The sequence below is a fragment of the Hypanus sabinus genome, chromosome 2 (assembly GCF_030144855.1).
Source record: "Hypanus sabinus isolate sHypSab1 chromosome 2, sHypSab1.hap1, whole genome shotgun sequence".
Taxonomy (NCBI): domain Eukaryota; kingdom Metazoa; phylum Chordata; class Chondrichthyes; order Myliobatiformes; family Dasyatidae; genus Hypanus; species Hypanus sabinus.
In genome coordinates, this window is record NC_082707.1 from 98439286 (window position 1) to 98462177 (window position 22892).

Sequence of the window (22892 nt, forward strand, 5' to 3'; positions counted from 1 at the left end):
CCGTGAGATGTTGTGAGAGATGTGCGCTCCCAGGGGTTTGGAGCTGCCTGCCAGTGTGCAGACAGGTGTGAGTGGAGCACTCCCCTTGCACCCCTCCAGACACCGTGGGCAGAGATGCGCAGAACCCTCCTTAGATCTGTAAATCTCACCTTCTTGGGCAGCGGGCTCAGATTCCAGCAATGCTACAAATTAAAATCCCTCTTAGATCCTCTGTGAATCTCACTCTAAACCTCTTCTTGGGACCAGGCCCCAGATTCCAATCACCGTACAAAAAAAATTCTCCTCGGACCCCCTGTAAATGACCTAAAACCAAGACTTAGATAGCCGAGCTGTGTTGCATACAAACGTCAGTGAGTGGACCTCTTCCCTAGTGTGACCATTATTGAGCTGACTTCATCCATGCTAACTAAAAGAATTGATCAATTATGATTAGGGAGTGTGGCCTTTGGATCTATATCAAATATCCCCATCAGATACCAAACCTGGTCCCTTCATACAACTTTTATGAAATGCTTTATCATTCACCAATGAAACAAAAGGGCAATGTCCATTTGCCCCGTTGTCTGCTGTTCCATAGAGTGTGAATCAGTCACCAGCCTACGCTTCCGGCTCATAGCTGACCAAGACTGGGTCTGTACTCTTTGGCCTTTAGAAGAATGAGGGGTGACCTTATTGAGGGAGTATTGTTGTTGTTTATCTCCACACCTTGTGGCACAACGGATGGTAAACTTGTGGTTTCTTTAGTATTTTGTCTGTTGTTTTTATTAGGCCGAGATGCCAGCTCAAAGTTCAACCCAACACAGATGAAAAGTGTGCAAGGAGCCAGCCAGTTTTGAACCCAGGATTATTTACCTTGAGGTCCAGTGCAGACGCCACTAAACCACCAGCTGACTATTGAGGAAGCATGATAGGGTAGATTTTGAGATGTTTTCACTGGTAGAAGAGTCTTGGACAAAGGCACACAGTTACAAGATAAAGAGTTGGTCATTTAAAATGGAGTTTTTTTTCACAGAGGGTGGTGAATCCCTGGAGTTCACTACCCCCGAGGGTTGTGGAAATTTGATCACCAGAGGCATTGAAAGTGGATGTAAATACATTTTACAATATAAGATCGGTAATCGATGGCTATGAGGAACTGACACAGGACAGGAATTGAGGCCTAGGGTCAGCTGTGATTTCATTTAACTGTGGGACAAAGTTGAGGGGCCAAGTAGCCTTGTGTCAAGGTGAGATAGATCAGAGCACTGGAGTGCAGACAGAACCATTCTCTGAATGGCTCAGCAGAATTAGGGGTTTGTGATCATCTGCGTTATCTCACTCTTATCAGACCCTTGAACACAAATATGAACTCTTGGTCTCTCTACCTTTGTCTTCACACTTCACTTGCTTACCCACACTGTACTCTCTTTTACTGCAACACTATATTCTGCCTAATCGCATTCCCAACCCTGACCTTTTACTTCTTTCCCCCAGGGCCCTCCTCCTTCCCTTTCTCCCATGGTCCACTCTCGTCTCCTATCAGATTCTTTCTTCTCCAGCTCTTGACCATTCCCTCCCACCTGGTTTCACCTGTCACCTTCCAGCCAGCCTCCTTCCCCTCCCCCCCACCTTTTTATTCTGTCATCTTCCCCCTTGCTTCTCAGTCCTAAAGAAGGGTCTCAGCCCGAAACACTGACCCATTTGCTCACTTCCATAGATGCTGCTGGATCCGTTGCGTTCCTCCAGCGTTTTGTGTGAGTGACTATATTCTGAATTTTGGTTTTCCTTTAACTTACTCAAAATATGTGTGTTTGGCAAGATCTGTCTGGAAGGCATGGAAAACAAATTTTTCATTGCTTCTTGTCAATAAAAACTCCAAGGTTTCAGAGGCCTCAAAGGTACATTTAATGTCAGAGAAATGTATACAATATACAAACCCCATTTCCAGAAAAGTTGGGATATTTTTCAAAATGCAATAAAAACAAAGATCTGTGATATGTTAATTCACGTGAACCTTTATTTAACTGACAAAAGTACAAAGAAAAGATTTTCAATAGTTTTACTGACCAACTTAATTGTATTTTGTAAATATACACAAATTTAGAATTTGATGGTTGCAACACACTCAACAAAAGTTGGGACAGAGGCATGTTTACCATTGTGTTACATCACCTTTCCTTTTAATAACACTTTTTAATTGTTTTGGAACTGAGGATACTAATTGTAGTAGATTTGCAATTGGAAATTTTGTCCATTCTTGCTTGATATAAGACTTCAGCTGCTCAACAGTCCGTGGTCTCCGTTGTCTGATTCTCCTCTTCATGATGCACCATACATTTTCAATAGGAGATAGATCTGGACTGGCAGCAGGCCAGTCAAGCACACGCACTCTGTGTCTACAAAGCCACGCTGTTGTAGCCCGTGCAGAATGTGGTCTGGCATTGTCCTGCTGAAATCAGCATGGACGTCCCGGGAAGAGACGTCGCCTTGATGGCAACATATGTCTCTCTAAAATCCTAATACACACCTCAGAGTCAATGGTACCTTCACATACATGCAACTCACCCATGCCATGGGCACTGATGCACCCCATACCATCACAGATGCTGGCTTTTGCACCTTTCGCTGATAACAATCAGGATGATCGTTTTCATCTTTGGCATGGAGAACTCGACACCCGTTTTTTTCTGAAAACTAGCTGAAATGTGGACTCATCTGACCACAGCACACGGTTCCACAATCTTTCGGTCCATCTGAGATGAGCTCGGGCCCAGAGAACTCGCCGGCGTTTCTGCATAGAGTTGATGTATGACTTCCTCCTTGCGTAATACAGTTTCAAGTTGCATTTCTGGATGCAGCGACGGACTGTGTTAAGTGACAATGGTTTTCCGAAGTACTCCTGAGCCCAGGTGGCTATAATTGTCACAGTAGCATGACGGTTTCTTAGGCAGTGCCGCCTGAGGGCTCGAAGATCACGCGCATTCAACAGTGGTTTCTGACCTTGCCCTTTATGCACTGAGATGTCTCTGAATCTTTTCACAATATTATATACTGTAAATGTTGAAAGATCTAAATTCTCTGCAATCTTGCATTGGGAAATGTTCCTTTTGAACTGATTAACAATTCTCTCACGAATTTTGGCACAAAGGGGTGAGCCACGACCCATCCTTGCTTGCAAAGACTGAGCCTTTGATGGATGCTACTTTTATATCCAGTCATGATACCTCACCTGCTACCAATTACCCTGCTTAATGTGGAGTCTTCCAAACCGGTATTACTTGAATATTCTGTACACTTTTCAATCTTATTTTAACTCTGTCCCAACTTTTGTTTAGTGTGTTGCAACCACCAAATTCTAAATTTGTGTATATTTACAAAATACAATTAAGTTGGTCAGTAAAACTATTGAAAATCTTTTCTTTGTACTTTTGTCAGTTAAATAAAGGTTCACGTGAATTAACGTATCACAGATTTTTGTTTTTATTGCATTTTGGAAAATATCCCAACTTTTCTGGAAATGGGGTTTGTACATCCTGAAATGCTTCTTCTTCACAACCTGGAGAGAGGAGTGCCCCCAAAGAATGAATGACAGCGAAATGTTAGAACCCCAAAGTTACCCCCCCCCGCTCCCCCCTCCCCCGTGCGTAAGCAGCCGCAAAGCAACAATCCCCCTCCCCCACCAGCAAAAAAAAGCATCGGCACCCCCCACCGAGCAAAGCAACAACAAAGACACAGACTTGCAGTTACCCCAAAGATTACCTGTTCACCCAGTATTTGACATACCACAGGCTCTCTCTCTCTCTCTCTCTCTCTCTCTCTCTAATAAGGGAGAAAGAGATGTCTCCATTTCAGTGAGAGGGGGGACATAACAAACAACTCACTGGTTTACCATATTAAAAGTCCATTGCGTCGTTTTTTCCAAGCTCTGTGCCTAAAGAACTCAGATCTGTGGGCACACAGCCAGAGATTTTCCATCTCTCATGACACACTAGATTCCTGCAGAGACACCGACCTTCGGTCTACCCTTCTCCAGAGACACGAGATCCCGGAACTCGGAAGGCGAGCTGATCTCTTAGGCCACATCCTTGGCATATCAAATAACAGCCAGTCCCGAAACACCGAGAGTGGGTCCCATTCCCGCAAAGAACCAAAGTCGGCGTGAAACTCCAGGTCAGGGTTTTCAATGCCAATCATGCCAAGAAAGGAGGAGCTTCACCATTAGTGAGCAGAATATGGAAGTGGAGACGAAGGAGAGCGGTGAAGGTGGAAGCTGCGAGGTGCAGGGCAGGAAGTACCTCCAGTGATGCAGCTTCCACAGCCCTTGGGGCAGAGAATTCCAGAGAAACGTCTACACACCTCAACGGCAAGGACTGGCCACAAAGAACATACCCAGTTCAAAGCTAGTGAGCACGGCATGAAATCAAACGAGAGGGAGCTGAAATCTCTGACAGATTCAGTCCTCTTGGTGATTACCAACGACATTGCAATAGGTAGAATAAGGGAGCAGGGATAGCATGTCCTCGTCTGGTTCTGAGCCGCATTGTTCCACAAGAGGAAGGGATGTATGTCCGTGAGTCTTCAGCAAGCTACTTTAGTGTTGTAGCTCTTGTGGAATGTGTTGAAATGGTATGGTTTAATTGCAAAACTCCTGGTAGGATTGAGAGTGTGAAGGTGGATGTTGGGCGATGAAATGAATAAAATCTCCTGCTGATGGAAATCTGAAATAAAACTAGAAAATGCTGGACATGAGCAGCAAGTCAGGCAGAATCTGTGGGAAGACAAACTGTTACGTTTCAGGACCTGTTTCTCTTTCTACATGAGCTGCCTGAGCCATTGTGGATGTTAGGCATTCCCAGCAAAAACACATTGAAGATCTATTTCCCCTTTAGCTGAATCAACAGCAATGTGACAGTTGTTTACCACAGGGTGAATTACCTCACAAACTACTGAGACAAGGGTTCCCAACCTTTTTTATGCAATAGAGCCCTGATATTAACAGAGGGGTCCATAGACCCAAGGTTGGGGACTCCTGCTTTAAGAGTTGACTGATGGAAACTGTTTTTCTTGATTATTAGAGCATGGTGCACTGACAAATATCAGTGAATGATTTGCTTGACCAAGTATTCTGCAAAATATATTCGATGACACTTTGACCTCTCATACTAAGTCACTGAACCCAACTGCATCCAAATCTTCTGGGTTTGGCTCCTAGCAACAACCTTCGTAATTAATTGCTCTCACCCTTCTGGGGCTTGCTCATAGTTTCAACCCCTGCTGCCTTATCCTTCAGGATTGGACCTCTCCTGCACTGCCCCATTCTTAGTCGTGTCCCAGTCATAGAACTCTCACCAACATTTGCTCCAGCTCCCTTTGAAGAGGTGCAGCTATGTGAGCCGCTGGTGGCCAGCAATGCAATCACAGGCAGAGCAGGCAACATGAAATTTGCACGGCAGTCCAGTCCAGTCCACTCACTGGGTCTGTGCATCAGTCTCCTGCCATTCAGTTTCAAGGATTATCAGATTTAGCCTTCATTGTCTGTAGGCCTCATCTTGTCAAATCTGCAGCAACAAACAATTTGCTGTGGAAATTCAGCAGGCCGAGGAATTCTTGATACTTTGGGTCAGATCCCTGCAGATTCCAGTCTCCTGTGCCAGCCTCTTTTCAAATCTGCCTTTTTAACAAAGCTAACCAGTTGGACCCAGAGCCCTTTAAGACCCTGTTGTGGTTGGGGGGTTGGGGGATGGGAGATTGGCGGGGCAGTGAAGCTGTTCAAATTGGAGTGGCCCTTACAACCAAAGTTACTAAGAAAAAGCACAGCTGAAAGGATAATTTTTTGAAATTTCTTTTTGGAATCTGTGAAATATCTCTGTGAAATAGCTAGAACATTAGAAAAATCTCAAACATACACAAAAGTAGCCTTTATTTCAAAACATTTTAAAAACCTGGTTCCTCGGGGCCAATGTGATCATTAAAAGCCACATGATTCAAATCAAAAGAGGAAGTGTCAAAACACTGACATGATCAGGAAAGAGCTCTGTGTCACTTCTGAAGAAGCATCCGGCAAGACCAATCTGGTGTCCAGCCTCCACCAGGCAAACTACAGTAGAGATACCAATTACAGGGTTCTGACAACAACAGGAATGGTTCCTGTTTGTGTGAATCGTGACAGAGATAAGCACCCGAGAGTTCTTTGGCTTAGGGATGGTGTGGAGGTTTTAACCATCTTATGGGATTTACCTCAGACCTGTGTACTAACCAGAAACCCTTTCTGTACTCAACGGTTTAAATGGTGGCTTTCTTGGACCTGGTCAGCTCAGTGGCCATCTCAACCAAGCATAATGTAACCACACCAGTGGGCTGGATACGCTGTCCTTTGAAAAGCTTAGTCCCTGACTATGTTCTCAGTTGAACTTCTTCACTCAACTCGTGCTTTGTAGCAGCTTCCTACCACAGTGACTTCAGTGACACAGAACAAGATAAGTGCAATCCCCTCTGTGTGTTGAACTGAAATGAAATGTTGCATTGTTTTCATCTCCACGAGGACCTTCCCTCCTGGGATTATAAATTTGCTTCTTCATCCTTCCCTAAATTTATTGCCATATAGTCTGTGCTATTTATGCACTGGGTCACGCTGCCTGTACAGAAAGATCACCTGCTGTTTGTTCCTGTGGGAGCTCCTTGGAGAACCCAATAATTCATTCCCTGTGGTCCTAAAGTGGAGGAAGTTTGTCGATATAATTAAATCTTTCTGCCTTGCACTTCAGTGAAGGAGGCTTCACAAAAGCCTTGCTGAGTTACTGTACACAGTGAGCTTGAAGCCTCCTTTGGGCTTTCAAGCCTGGTTTATCCTTTTGGTGTCCTTTGGCTGGTAGTGCATTTTCAGCTCATCGTTTGTGCTGAACGTCTGCTATATTGGATGTAGCTAACTCTGGGCAATCGCAGCAACAAGCTGGGTGTACAAACAGAGCTCAGAATTGGGAACGTGGATGTGGGTTGGGAATGGAGAGTTGGTGAGATACCCATCATCTCAAATGACTGTGGTGGCTGGTGAGCAAGGACTGCCTGACATTGAAAGAGCCCCTCACCAGGTAACTTCCACCTTACCGTGTGGAGCTCGGGACCTATAAGGTCAGTTTCCTGTTCAGTCCCAGCAGCATCAAGCCTGACTAGTCCAAAGCCCAGAGACCCACACGCTTCCACATTCACTTTGCTGCAATGAGTGAGATGCGAAGGCAGGAGAACAAGGCATTGGGCACACCTTCTTCTAGAGGGAGAAGTTGGCATCACTAAGTGAGCTTCACTATCAACAGTGAGTTCCTCTGGCATCTCAGCAGCTCTCACAGAATTAGCGAAGGCAGATTTCCCTTTGTTTTACTTTAGCATAGAACCAACAAGCGAAGACTGTCCTAAGACTGTATGCCCTAATCTTGAAGCTTCAGGTGGTGCCAAGGAGAACTTGAGAAAACCCTGGTCTTCATCCCTGAAAGGGCCCAGATGAATCCTACTGGGTGACTTCAACACAGGCTGGGAAGTGTCATAACACTCTAACAAGGGGTGTTTGACAGGGAAGAAGGGAAGACTCATAGAGTCTTCCTTTTCAGCAGAAGCTTGGAGCACAATTTCATCAGAACCAACACTCCCTTTTATCAAACATAGAAACATTGAAAACAGTCAGCACAATAGGGGGATAAACACAAAAGGTCCCAGTCCCAGCGCTGACAACTGTTGATGATATCATTAGCTGAATGAGGGACAGCAGAGATTTTCACATCTCTCACACAATGACTGGGACTGATCTCCACTGAACTGACCACTGCTCCATTACCTCCACAAACCTGACCACTAAGCATCAGTGTCCACAGGCACATTACAGCAACAATCACACAAACAGCTTGCTAAATCCCCCCTATGGGAGCTACAGGTTGTCCGTCATTGGCACGTACAGAGACTCTCGGCTCCTCTGCCAAGAATGCCAGAACTGATTTGTGAAGAGTGACTGGGGAGTTTTTCACCCATAGCACATGCTCCTGAGTTTTCAACTCCACCTTTATTCGAAGGAAAATTAAGTGTTCTACAAGTACGTGAGGGCAGAGGTGCAACTGAAAAACAGGGAACTAAAGAAGAGCTGGTGGATTGAGAGAGCACCAGAGAAAAGAGGCATTGAAAACACAGAAAACACAACAGCCCCCTATGTCTCCCTGGTGCAGAAATCTTGCCCTGAGGTCTTCAGTTTTATTTTCCAGAAACTGTACATTTGCCAGCAGTGTAATCAGTAGTGGAAGTTGGAACCCTCTTTCCCTTAAATGAACTTTTAATCCATATAACCATATAACAATTGCAGCACAGAACCAGGCCATCTTGGCCCTTATAAATCAGAGCATTGAGTATAGGAGTTGGGATGTAATGTTAAAATTGTACAAGGCATTGGTAAGGCCAATTTTGGAGTATTGTGTACAGTTCTGGTCACCGAGTTATAGGAAAGATGTCAACAAAGTAGAGAGAGTACAGAGAAGATTTACTAGAATGTTACCTGTGTTTCAGCACCTAAGTTACAGGGAAAGGTTGAACAAGTTAGGTCTTTATTCTTTGGAGCGTAGAAGGTTGAGGGGAGACTTGATAGAGGTATTTAAAATTATGAAGGGGATAGATAGAGTTGATGTGAATAGGCTTTTTCCATTGAGAGTAGGGGAGATTCAAACAAGAGGACATGAGTTGAGAGTTAGGGGGCAAAAGCAGAGAGTGGTAGCTGTGTGGAATGAGCTTCCAGTAGAAGTGGTAGAGGCAGGTTTGGTATTGTCATTTAAAGTAAAATTGGAATGGTATATGGACAGGAAAGGAATGGAGGGTTATGGGCTGAGTGCAGGTAAGTGGGACTAGGTGAGAGTAAGCATTCGGCACGGACTAGAAGGGCCAAGATGGCCTGTTTCTGTGCTGTAATTGTTATATGGTTATCTTCTCTGTGCTCTCTCTATTTTGTTGACATCTTTCTTATAATTTGGTGACCAGAACTGTACACAATACTCCAAATTTGGCCTTACTAATGCCTTATACAATTTTAACATTACATCCCAGCTCCTATACTCAATGCTCTGATTTATAAAGGCCGGCATACCAAAAGTTTTCTTCTCCACATGAGATTCCACCTTCAGGGAAGTATGCACCATTATTCCTAGATCACTCTGTTCTACTGCATTTTTCATTGCCCTACCATTTACCATGTATGTCCGATTTGGATTATTCATACAAAAATGTAGCACCTCACACTTATCAGCATTAAACTCCATCTGCCATCGTTCAGCCCACTCTTCCAACTGGCCTAAATCTCTCTGCAAACTTTGAAAACCTACTTCATTATTCACAATGCCACCTATCTTAGTATCATCTGCATACTTACTAATCCAATTTACCACCCCATCATCCAGATCATTAATGTATATGACAAACAACATTGGACCCAGTACAGATCCCTGAGGCACACCACTGGTTACTGGCCTCCAACCTGACAAACAGTTATCCACTGCTACTCTCTGGCACCTCCCATCCAGCCACTGTTGAATCCATTTTACTACTTCAATATTAATGCCTAACGATTGAACCTTCCTAACTAACCTTCCATGCAGAACCTTGTCAAAGGCCTTACTGAAGTCCATATAGACAACATCCACTGCTTTACCCTCGTCAACTTTCCTCGTAACCTGTTCAAAAAATTCAATAAGATTGTCAAACATGACCTTCCACGCACAAATCCATGTTGACTGTTCCTAATCAGACCCTGTCTATCCAGATAATTATATATACCATCTCTAAGAATACTTTCCATTAATTTACCCACCACTGATGTCAAGCTTACAGGCCGATAATTGCTAGGTTTACTCTTAGAACCCTTTTTAAACAATGGAACCACATGAGCAATATGCCAATCCTCCAGCACCATCCCCATTTCTAATGATGTTTCAAATATTTCTGTCAGAGCCCCTGCTATTTCTACACTAACCTCCCTCAAGGTCCCAGGGAATATCCTGTCAGGATCTGGAGATCTATCCACTTTTATATTCCTTAAGTGCACCAGTACTGCCTCCTCTTTAATCCAGCGCAGCATCCTCTCTTCTGCTGTCTAAAGGGGGAATCACACTTGTGACTGGAGACTGCCGTATGAGATTCATTGACTTTGAGTAACAATAGATTTTTTAATGATATTGCTTACTGAATTGACCATGGCTGTAGCTGTGGATTTTAGCAGTAGCAGTCTAAAACTGAAGTAGCTGATGAATTCCATCTGAGCTGCTTGCATAAATTGCCTTCTTAATGATATCACCAGAGTAACTAGTGCCAAGATAATAGCAGTAATCCAGATGTGGACTGTATTAGCACTGGGCTGGTGCTGGGGTTGGGTTAGAGGTTATTAATGTGCAATCTGCATGGTAGAGGTCCATTTGATAGTGACAGCAGCAGTGGGACTGGAGAGATTACACTAGTACACATCTATGTATGAGTCGTATGGGCTAAACCACATGGAGGTTGCATGGTATAAGCTGAGGAATGGGCTGGATTGATACAAGTTCAAGTATGGAATGTATTTGAGGTGGTCCAGATACAGACAAAATTAATATGTGTAATGGTATGAACTGCATTTTAGTGATATGGGATGTATTGCTAGCTGTCTAGTTAAGGGCAGTATTAATCTTGGTCCAGGACTAGGTTGTGTTTGTCTTGATTCAGGTAGAAATCAGCTGATTTAGTATTGGTCCAGATGTAGGTTATATTAACATTAATCCAGATGGATCCAGATAGAGAAGGCATTAGTCTTGACCCAAGTATGAGGTGTATTAGGGTTAGTTCAGGGATGATTTGTATTGGTAGTTTATGATAGTCTGTCTTCATACTTGTCCAGAGAGGGGCTGTTTTCTTATTTGTACTGATGGGAGCTGGATGTTATCTAAATGTGGTTTACTGGGACCGATCCATGTGTGGTTCAAAGTTCAAAGTAAATTTATTATCAAAGTACATAACAACCCTGAGATTAATTTTCTTGTGGGCATTCACAGTAACACAACAGAATCAATGAAAGACCATGCTCAGTAAGACCGTCAAGCAACCAGTGTGCAAAAACAACTAAGTGCACATACAAAAAAACAAACAAAATAATAAATAAATCAGCAATAGATATTGAAGATGAACATGAGATGAAGAGTTCTTGAGTTGTGGGAACAGTTCAGTCATGGGGCGAGTGAAGTTACCCCACTGGTTCAGGATCCTGATAGTTGAGGGTAATAACTGTTCCTGAACCTGGGGGTGTGAGTCCTGAGGCTTCCTGATGGTAGTAGGCAGAAGAGAGGATGGACTGGATAGTGGAGATCCCTGGTGCTTGAAGCTGCTTTGCTACAACAGCACTCCGTGTAGATTTGCTCAGTGCTGAGGAGGGCTTGGCCTGTGATGGGCTGGGCTGTATCCATTATGTTTTGTGGGCTTTTCTATTCAAGGGCATTGGTTTTTCCATACCAGGCCATGATGCAACCACTCAATACACTCTCAAAGTTTCAGATGTCATGCCAAATCTTCGCAAACTTCCAAGAAAGGAGAGGCGTTGGTGTCTGTTCTTTGTAATGATACTTTCATGATGGAAACAGGCAGATCCTCTGAAATAATTACACCGAGGAATTTAAATTTGCTGATCCTCTCCACCTCTGATTCCTCAATGAGGGCTGTCTCGTGGACCTCTGGTTTCTGCCGACACCAATAATCAGCTATTTTGTTATGCTGACGTTGAGTAAGAGGTTGTTGTGACATCACTCAGCCAGATTTCAATTTCCCTCCTACATGCTGATTCATCACCACCTTTGATTCAGCCTGTGACAATGGTGTCATCAGCAAACTTGAATATGGCATTGGAGCTGTGCTTAGCCTCAAAGTCACAAGTGTAAAGCAAGTAGATCAGGGGGCTAAGCACACAGGCTTGTGATGCACCTGTGCTAATGGAGACATTGAACAGACTGGGGTCTGAAAGTGAGGAAATCAAGGATCCAGTTTCTCAAGGAGGTATAGAGGCCAAGGTCTTGGAGCTTATTGATTGGGTTGCACTGGTGTTGGACAAGATGTGGATTGCAGTCCTATGCTGTGGTCCATGTGGTCCTGGTATCATGCAACTATAAGCACTTCTAGTATTGGTATGAATATGGGTTGTGGTAGTATTGGTGTGGCTTTTGGGTTATATTAGTGTAATCCCAAATGTGGGCTGTATTAGCACTGCATCATTTTGTGCCTAAAATACATGATGCAAAAGCACTTTTCTGTGTGGTATCTGTGGCCTTCTTTTACATGTGCAGGTAGCAAGTCTGAAAAATGAGGATAAAGTGTGTCGAGCTGGTGAGGGAGGATGTTAGTGGAGGTGATAGTTACATTTTCAATATATAAATAGATCCACACAAGTTGGTCACCCCAGCTTCAACTGACATGCAGAGTACTTCCTCTTTAAAAATAACACGGACAGTTCTGAGGAAGTGGGTGAGAGAGGTCGATTTGGGTTCTTGTTTGCCAAATAAAGAATTTGTTTCAATCTGGGAAAATGCAGAAGCTGGAAATCTGAAGGGAAAAAAAATCCCAAAAACAAAAACACTCATCAACTGAGGCAGCATCCGTGGAAAGAAAAGCCGTTTACCGAGACCCTGTGTCAGAACTGGGAAAGACAGCAAACACTTCTGTTGTCAGTCGCCAAGAGAGTGGGGAGGGATGGATAGAACAAGGGCACTGGTCCTGACAGGGTGAGACCAGATGCAGCAGTGAGGATCAGATTATGTGTTATTGTCCGCGATGACATGTCAAACCTGAGCAGAGTGGGAGTGGGGTGGGAAATCATGGAGACAGAGAGAGAGAGTGAAAAGGGTGGGAGGTGTTGGAAACAGACCAAGTAGATTTGAGGGCAGGGAGGAAGCTGGATGCAAAGTTGATGATGTCGATGAGCTCCACAGGAAGCAGCACCAATGGGAGACCACTCCGCTGAACACCTATGCTCCATCTGCCAGAAAAATTGGAATCTCCCTGTGGTCACCCACTTTAATTCCACTTCCCATTCCCAGCTGACATGTCATTCCATTGTCACAATGAGGCCACACTCAGTTTGGAGGAGCAACACATTATATTCTGTCTGGGTAGCCTCCAACCTGATTTCTCGAACTTCCAGTAATTGCCTCCCTACTCCTTCTTCACGATTCCCCATTCCCATTTCCCTCTCTCACCTTACCTTTCTCTGGTAGGCCACCCCCTTTTCTTTCTACCATGGTCTTCTGTCCTCTCCTATCAGATTCCCCCTTCTCCAGCCCTGTATCTCTTTCACCAATCAGCTTCCCAGCTCTTTACTTCACCCCTCTCCCCGTTTCACCCATCACCTTGTGTTTCTGTCTCCCCTCCCCCCACCCTCTAACTCTGGCTCCTCATCTTTTTATACCTGGTTTACATAAACATCCCCGACACGTCCCCGCCCCACCTCAGTTACTCAGACCACATCTCTGTTGTGCTAATCCCAGCATACAGACCGCTCGTCAGGCGCTCCAGACCGGTTCAGAAGTAGGTGAAAACCTGGCCAGCAGGAGCCATCTCTGCTCTTCAAGACTGTTTTGAGCACACTGACTGGCACACATTCAGGGAGGCTGCAACCGATGGCAACTCTACCAACTTAGAGGAGTACACAGCATCAGTGACCAGCTACATCAGCAAGTGCATTGGTGATGTTACTCTGTCCAAGACCATCACTATACGTACCAACCAGAAGCCATGGATGACCACGGACGTGCGTGCGCTGCTGAGGACCCAAGACTCCACCTTCAGATCAGGCGACAAGGCAGCCCTAACAACAGCAAGGGACTGTCCCCGGGTCATCAGAGGGGCAAAGCATGCTCACGCCCAGCGAATCCTCAGCCACTTCCAGGACAGCGTGACACGCAGCGCATGTGGAAGGGCATCCAGGACATCACCAATTACAGGACAACATCACCTAACTGTGCAGGTGATGTCTCCCCCCCAGATGCGCTGAATAACTTCTACACCCGGTTTGAGGTGGAAAATGACGTGGCGGCGAGGAAGTCCACCTCCTCCTACAAATGACCAGGTGCTATGTCTCACCGTGACTGATGTGAGAAGAACCCTGTTCAGGGTCAACCCACGGAAGGCTGCTGGACCAGACAACATCCCTGGTAGAGTGCTCAGAGGATGTGCACACCAGCTAGCAGATGTTCTCACTGACATCTTCAACATCTCCTTGAGCAGTGCCCCCATTCCAACATGCTTCAAGGCCACCACCATCGTCCCTGTGCCGAAGAAGTATTCACTGTCCTGCCTAAGTGACTACCGTCCCATTGCACCTACATCCATCATCATGAAGTGTTTTGAGAGGCTCGTCAAGAGGCATATCAAGACCCTGCTGCCCCTCACTGGACCCCCTGCAGTTTGCATACCGTCCCAACCGCTCAACAGACAACGCCATTGCCATCACCCTCCACCTGGCCCTAACCCACCTGGACAAAAAAGACACATACATTCGAATGCTGTTCATAGACTTTAGTTCAGCATTCAACACAATCATTCCTCAGAAACTGATTGGAAAGCTAAGCCTACTGGGCCTGAACACCTCCTTCTGCAACTGGATCTCAGCTGGGAGATCTCAGTCAGTCCGGATCGGGAGCAGCATCTCCAACACCATCAAACTGAGCACAGGGCCCCCCAGAGCTGTGTGCTCAGTCCACTGCTGTTCACTCTGCTGACCCACGACTGTGCTGCAACACACAGCTCGAACCACATCATCAAGTTTGCCAATGACATGACCGTGGTGCGTCTCATCAGCAAGAATGACGAGTCAGCTTACAGAGAGGAGGTGCAGCAGCTAACGGACTGGTGCAGAGTCAACAACCTGTCTCTGAATGTGAACAAAACAAAAGAGATGGTTGTTGACTTCAGGAGGGCATGGAACGACCGCTCCCCAGTGAACATCGAAGGCTCCTCGGTAGAGATCATAAACAGCACCAAATTTCTTGGTGTTCACCTGACAGAGAATCTCACCTGGTCCCTCAACACCAGCTCCATAGCAAAGAAAGCCCAGCAGCATCTCTACTTTCTGCGAAGGCTGAGGAAAGTCCATCTCCCACCCCCCCCCCCCATCACATTCTACAGGGGTTGTGTTGAGAGCATCCTGAGCAGCTGCATCACTGCCTGGTTCGGACATTGCATCATCTCAGATCACAAGTCCCTGCAGCGGATAGTGAGGTCAGCTGAGATCATCGGGGTCTCTCTTCTTGCCATCACAGACGTTTACACCACACGCTGCATCCGCAAAGCAAACAGCATTATGAAGGACCCCACGCACCCCTCATATAATCTCTTCTCCCTCCTGCCGTCTGGGAAAAGGCACCAAAGCATTCGGGCTCTCACGACCAGACTATGTAACAGTTTCTTCCTCCAAGCTATCAGACTCCTCAATACCCAGAGCCTGGACTGACACCTTACTGCCCTATTGTCCTGTTTATTATTTATTGTAATGCCTGCACTGTTTTGTGCACTTTATGCAGTCCTGGGTGGGTCTGTAGTCTAGTGTAGTTGTTTGTTTTTTTTCTCTGTGTTGTTTTTTACGTTGTTCAAACTAGTTGTTGTACTGTGTCATGTAATTCCATGGTCCTGAAAAACATTGTCTCACTTTTACGATGCACTGTACCAGCAGTTATAGTCAAAATGACAATAAAATTGACTTGACTTGTCTTTTTCTCCAGCCCTGATGAAGGGTCTTGGCCTGAAATGTCGACTGTACTCTTTTCCTTGTAAAGCATGGCGAGCTGTCATAATTCGAAGGAAGATTCTGGAATCTGGGGTAAAAAACCAATCTGCCGAAGGAACTCAAATGGGTCAGGTTAGAAGAAAAGGAATTATGGTTGTTTTGGGATGAAATGCAGCAGATTGCTTGTTATTGTGATTTCCATGGTTGTGTGGCATTGAGCAGTGGAAGGGAAATTCCAAGATACACTAACGTGAGTACTACAGAGCTCATTCAGAACTGTTGTTGCAGTCAGATCACCATCTGAGTTTCCGAGATCTGCTGTGTTGGAGTGTGACATTACGAGCACACATCAGTGCCAGGTGGGCCGCAGATGGATAGGCACTTACCTGACTGAAGACAGCTGGTGCACTGTGCTTTTTGAAAGTGCCCAGCATCAGATACTGCATCGTTAAAGTGAAGCTAATGGCACCTTGTATCCCAGAGAAGCCCGTGAAACCACGTGTGATTCTCTCTGCAGCTCCTTGACAAGAGAATGTGATCTAGATTCCATCTTCTGGAACAGAGAATATTTGTGACCCAAGTATGCAGCTTAGTACTCTATCTGCCTCTCATTTTTCCCTCTTTCTTTGTCTGCCTCTATCTACTGTTATCCAACCCCACCCACAACCCTCCCTTACCGGGACAACCTGCTTGTCATCTCACACCCCTTCTCAGTCCAGCAATCACCTTGGACTCATGTCTCACCATTTACCTTTCTCTTTATACTGGGCACCTAATCCTTCCATTCAGTCCTGATGTCAGGTGATTACCCAAAACATCAACAATTCCTTTCTTCCTATGGGTGCTCCTCAATCCACTGAGTTCCCCCAGTTTGTTGCTCCAAATACCAGCATCTGCAGTTTCTGGTGTCTCCAAAGGTTGCAATCTCCCTAATGCAACAACAGATCACAGACGTGAAACAGTTCTCACTGTGGTGGACAGCTAACCAGCCACAGGTTCCTCGGTGTCAATATCTCACCCAGGGCCCAGCATGTCGGCGTAACCATGAAGAAATCACACCAATGCCACCACTTTCTTAGAAGTTTAAGGGTATTTGGCATATCATTGAAGACTTTGATAAACTTCTACAGACATGCAGGGGAAAGGATTCTGACTGGTTGCCTCACGGCCTGGTATGGAAACTCCAATGCAAGAGGCCACTTAGAGTAGTCAGTTCCACCATGGGGACAGCTCTCCTCCCTAACAAAGAGTCAACCTCTCAGAAGGCTAGATCCATCATTAAAAACCCCAACCATCTAGGCCATGCCCTCTTCTCGATGCTGTCTCCCGACAGGAGTTACAAGATCCTGAAGACCCACACCTTAAGGTTCAACAGGGCCTTCTTCTCTGCTTCCACTGGGCTCCTGAACTCTAACGCTACCTCTTTCTCAATTTTCCACTGTCTTGTTACACCTACTTTGTTTATTTTTGCATGTGTATAAGTAATGTATAATTTATGTTTATCATGTTTCTAATGTACTGTGTTGCCACTGCACAAAACAAATCTTCATGGCTTTTATATCCAGTGTATGAATGCCTGTAGCTACAATGAATCTGAACTTGAATCTCCAGCTCTACCTCAGACCGTGCCCAGTGCACAGAGGCAGATAGCCACTGTGATATTTAATATTTCCTTGCCCTGCTCTGTGATTTTATTTGCACTGAAGCATGTGGAATGTTTCAGTGAGGACCTCCTGCTGAAATCCTCCAGAATATTACTGTTTTCTGCTCATCATCCTGCACTCTAGGGTTATGACCAGATCTGGTTATTGTCAAAGCCTTGGTCTGGAAACTCTGCGCACCAGATGAACATTCAGTGGAAATCAATCAACCAGGGGTTCCTCCTGTGTGCTTGACCCTCCAAATATATTGAATGCATGAAGTGACATTAGGCTTCCATTTGGGGTGGTGGGTGCTTATCTTGTAATTAGCTTATTCTGCATCATTTTAGTGGGCGCTCTTCCCAAAACTGGACAGCACAAAGCCACACGTGTACCACTGCAGGCCATAGCTAGAGTACTTGTGCACAGTCTTGGTCCGCTTATTTAAGGAAGGATATAATGGTATCGAAGGCAGTCTAAAAGAGGTTCACTAGGATAGTGTATGGATAAGAGTCGTCAACTACAGGAGCTAGATCTAGCTTGTTTGGAGTTCCGACCAATGAGGGTGTATTATTGCAACATAGATGGTGAGGGGGCAGAGACAAGGCAAATGTGAAAATGTTTCCACTATTGGGAGAGCCTTGAACAAAGAGACAAGGAATCGAGATTATGGGGCAGACATGTGTAGGAATTTCTTGCTGCAGATCTCTGGAATTCTCTTCTTGAGAGGTTGTGGAAGCTAGATTATCGGGAGCATTGAAAGACAATACAGGTATAAAACATGAAGGAACTGAGCAAAATGTATGTAACTCATGGGGCATTTCATCAAACAGCCAGAGGTGATGCTTGGGGTAGATCAGACACAATCATATTGAAAGAAAGGGCAGCTTTTAGGGGCTGAGTGGCCTACTCCTGCTCTTTTCCCTCTCCTTATGTAAATACAATATAAGGCAAAGATACACCACATATACAGTACTTCATGGATATAGTCTACACACATCTCTCAGCACTACTCAGAAAATCACAATGCACCTGAAAAAGCAGCGTCTATAGGGAGAAGCACTGTGAACATTTCTGGCCGAGACCCTTCGTTAATCCTGACGAAGGGTCTCGGCCCAAAACATCGACAGTGCTTCTCCTTATAGATGCTGCCTGGCCTGCTGTGTTCCACCAGCATTTTGTGTGTGTTGTTTGAATTTCCAGCATCTGCAGATTTCCTCGTGTATGCACCTGAAAAGATGTGGTAAGTCACTGTTACACTGTGGGGTGGTGCTGATTTTGTACAATGTCACTAAAAGGGAAAATATTACCTGAGAGAGGCCTGTAATAAAACAAGGTTGCAGCTATGGTGTTTCACCACCCACATCTCACCACTGTGAAACTAGCTAAGGTGGGGGAGGGAGTGGAGGGTAGGGTTAGGGTTGGGTGATACACTGAGGACCTATGGGGAGTCCTTGCAGTAGAGTCTTTATCAAAGGGTTTGTTGGGCATGAAGAGCATTAAAGAGATAGGATTCACCAAACCAGGATTCACTTCTCCACTTAATACTGTGTCCAGTTCAGTGTTTGAGGCCCATGTTCATCGCAGGACTTGAGTGCAAAGCAATTTTACACAAACAGTTTCAAATTTTATGCTGCCTGTCACATGCACAGATGAGTTGGAGCAAAAATTAGGCAGAACATTGCAGTAAGTACTTGACAATATTTAACAGCTGGCCATTTGATAAAATCTCCATGTGTTACATACATTTTGCTCAACGTAGAATTTCAAGATCACTCTTTAATCAAGCACTATGAATAAGCCTCAAATATAATACGCAAACTGCTCAAAGTACAGGCATAAATACATACAACACAGTAAAAGTGCATAGAATTGGATATGATTGCGAGCTTAAGGCAAAGGAACCCCTAGGAAACATAATATGATAGAAATCACCAAGATATTTGTGAAGCAGAAGCTAAAGTCAGGTGTATCAATATTCCAGTGGAATAAAGGGAATTACAGAGGCATGAGAGAGGAGCTGGCCAAAGCTGATTGGAAAATCAACTTTCTGGCAGGGATACTGGCAGAGAAGCAATGGCTGCAGTTTCTGGGAGCAATTTTGAAGGCACAGGATAGATACATCATCAAGAAGAGGAAGCGTTCTAAAGCAGGATGACGCAATCCTGGCTAACAACAGAAGTCAAAAGCAGCATAAAAGCAAAACGGAGGGTATATAATAGAGCAAAAATTACTAGGAAGTTAGAAGATTGGGAAATTTTTAAAAACCAACGGAAGGCAACTAACAAAAACCATAAGGGGGTGGGAAAGATGAAATATGAAGGGAAGCTAGCCAATAATATCAAAAATGATACCAAAAATTTTTTCTGATACATAAAGAGTAAAAGAGAAGCGAGAGTAGATAACAGTTGGAAAATGATGCTGGAGGGATAATAACAGGGGACAAGGAAATGGTGAATGAATTAAATAAGTATTTTGTATCAGTCTTCTCTGAGGAAGACACTACATACTGGAAGCTGGATACTGTCAGAGGCAGAAGAGAGTACAGTTGCTATTATTAGGTAGAAGGTGCTTGAGAAGCTGAAAGACCTGAGGGTAAATAAGTCACCTGGATCTGATGTATGACACCCCAGGGTTCTAAAAGAGGTAGCTGATGAAATTGTGGAGGCATTAATAATGACCTTTCAAGAATCAAAAGATTGTGGCATGGTTCAGGAGGACTGGAAAATTGCAAATGTACTCCACTCTTCAAGAAGAGAGGGAGGCAAAAGAAAGGAAATTATTAGCCTGGCCTCTGTGGTTGGGAAGATGTTGGAGTCTAACATGGATAAAACAGTGGCTGATTGGCAGGAAGCAAAGAGTGGGAATAAAAGGTTTCTTCTCTGATTGGCTGACAGTGACTAGTGGTGCTTCACATGGGTCTATGTTGGGACAACTTCTTTTTACATTGTATGTCAATGAGTTGGATGATGAAACTGATGTCTTTATGGATGACACGAAGATAGGTGGAGGGGCAGATAGAGTTGAGAAAGCAGAGAGGCTGCAGAAAGTCTTCGACAGTTTAGAAGAATGGGCAAAGAAGTGGCAGATGGAATACAGTGACCAGGAGTATGTGAAGGGATAAAAGCATAGAGTATTTTCTAAACTGGCAGAAAATTCAGAAGTCAAAGTCTTGCTTGTTGACTTTTCAGGGGTTACTAAGTTGAGTAAGAGACTGTACGTCCTTGCACCCATTAAGCTAAGAAGTGTAGGGGCTTTCTTCTGCTCCTCCACGTTGTTCGTGTTACAATACAGCTCCACCCTCTTGATATATGACTCCCAGCCTTCGTTAGCACTATCGAATTCATTAACTTACCTGACTAAAGCAATTGTCATGTTATTTTCACTTTAACTTTGCTAGTTAACACAAAGATTTTTACTCCCTTGTGTTGTGATGCAGATGTAAGATTTAAATAAATTCAATTCATTAAGTTCAGTTGCATCATTCACTGTGTACTATGCACTGTATTCTCATGTCCCTTTGTTAGTGACCGTGAGGGCCTTCTCTGTTCTGTTTAGTTCTTTCCTCCTTCATTCCCAAGATCCATGGGTCCATAGATTAATTGTTCACATGGGTGTATTGGGTAGCAGAGGCTCAATGTGCCAGAAAGGATGTACACTCTTGCTTACTGTTTACCCGGACTGCTCACTTCACATGCATTTTGAATGATATTTTAATAACTTATTTGTGGTAATATTTATGTGCTGCATGTGATGTACATAATTGTGTGTACAAAGGAATGTGGTAATGATTGTTTGTATATATGTACAGTCAGATGTAAATGAGCTTGAATTTGAATGGCTTGTATCTCTAAAAAGTACATGCAAGAATGCACATACAACACACATAAAAACTACACACTGTCCACACAATGACACACATCTCAGGATAGAAATGGGATAAATACCACAGAGTTAACACCTACACACACAAGTATACATGCAAAAGGAAACAGAAACATACACCACAAAGACTTGCAAACTTGCTTAACAAACTCCTTAAAAACACACAACACACACTCACCACACAAACAAATAACACCACATAAATACAATTCAGAAGAAACTTTTTTATCCAGAAAACGGTTAGAATGTGGAACTTGCTACCGCAAGGTGGTTGAGGCAAATAGTCTAGATGCATTGAAACAGCAATTTGACAAAACATTAAAATAAAGAACACATACACACACACACCCACACCCCCCACACCCATACATACACACACACACACACACACACACACACACACACATACGCACACACACCCACACCCCCCCACACCCATACATACACACACACCCACATACATACACATACACACACCCACATACATACATACACACACACCCCCACACCCATACATACACACACACCCACACCCATACACACACACACGCGCACACACCCACACCCCCCACACCCATACATACACACGCACACACACACACCCATACATACACACACACACACACCCACACCCCCCACACCCATACATACACACACACACACCCATATACGCACACAAACACCCACATACACACCCACGCACACACCCACACCCCCCCACACCCATACATACACACACACTCACACCTATACATACACACACACCCACACACACACACACACACACACACACACACACACACACACACACACACACACACACACACACATACACACACACAAGAATGTCTGCTTATAAAATGAATTATCTGGCAATGTCTAGTGCTTTCCAAATTTTTGCAATGTGAGTTTGAAATCTTTATGTCTAAGTTGTGAATTATGCAATCTTCCAATTACTGGAAGCATTACACAGGCAAAATGTTTGGCGGTCAGCTAGTGTGCTGAATAATGTTATCCATTGTCTGACATGAGCTTGACACTGGCACTTGACATGCAATCCTGTTTCACAGTACTCCAGCAACTGCAGCCGTGATGTTTAAGGAGGTGCTTGGAGGTTTAGTTTTGCAGTTAGCTGTGGTGAATCTGACTCTGAGCAGATACTCAGTAGTAACTACAGAGTGACTGGCTGAAGTGATATCTCTCCTCCTGGCCATGCATGCTTGTATGGTGATCCCCTGAAAAGGCAGGATTGACTCAGATCACAAGGTAACTTGACAGATCTGCCAGGAAGCTCATTTCAATCTTCCCCAATTTAATCTACTACCACGACGAGAGGTTGGAGGAGCCTCTGTAATGTATGGACATATTTCTGTTAGGGCAATGACTCCCCATAGTACAATGTATGATCTGTTGTCTATGCATGCACATCGCTCACGTTCTCTCTCTCTCTCTCTCTCTCTGCTATGCGAATACACCAGTTAAAGCCACCTCCCACATGAGTGTTTTTATTTAATGCACAGACACAAGAAATTGGTGATGAGTACAAACCTGAATGTCAGAGAATATCACCAACTGCACCGGCAGTTACTGAACAAAACAGTGAGAGGAAAGAGTTAAACAGAACAGAGAAG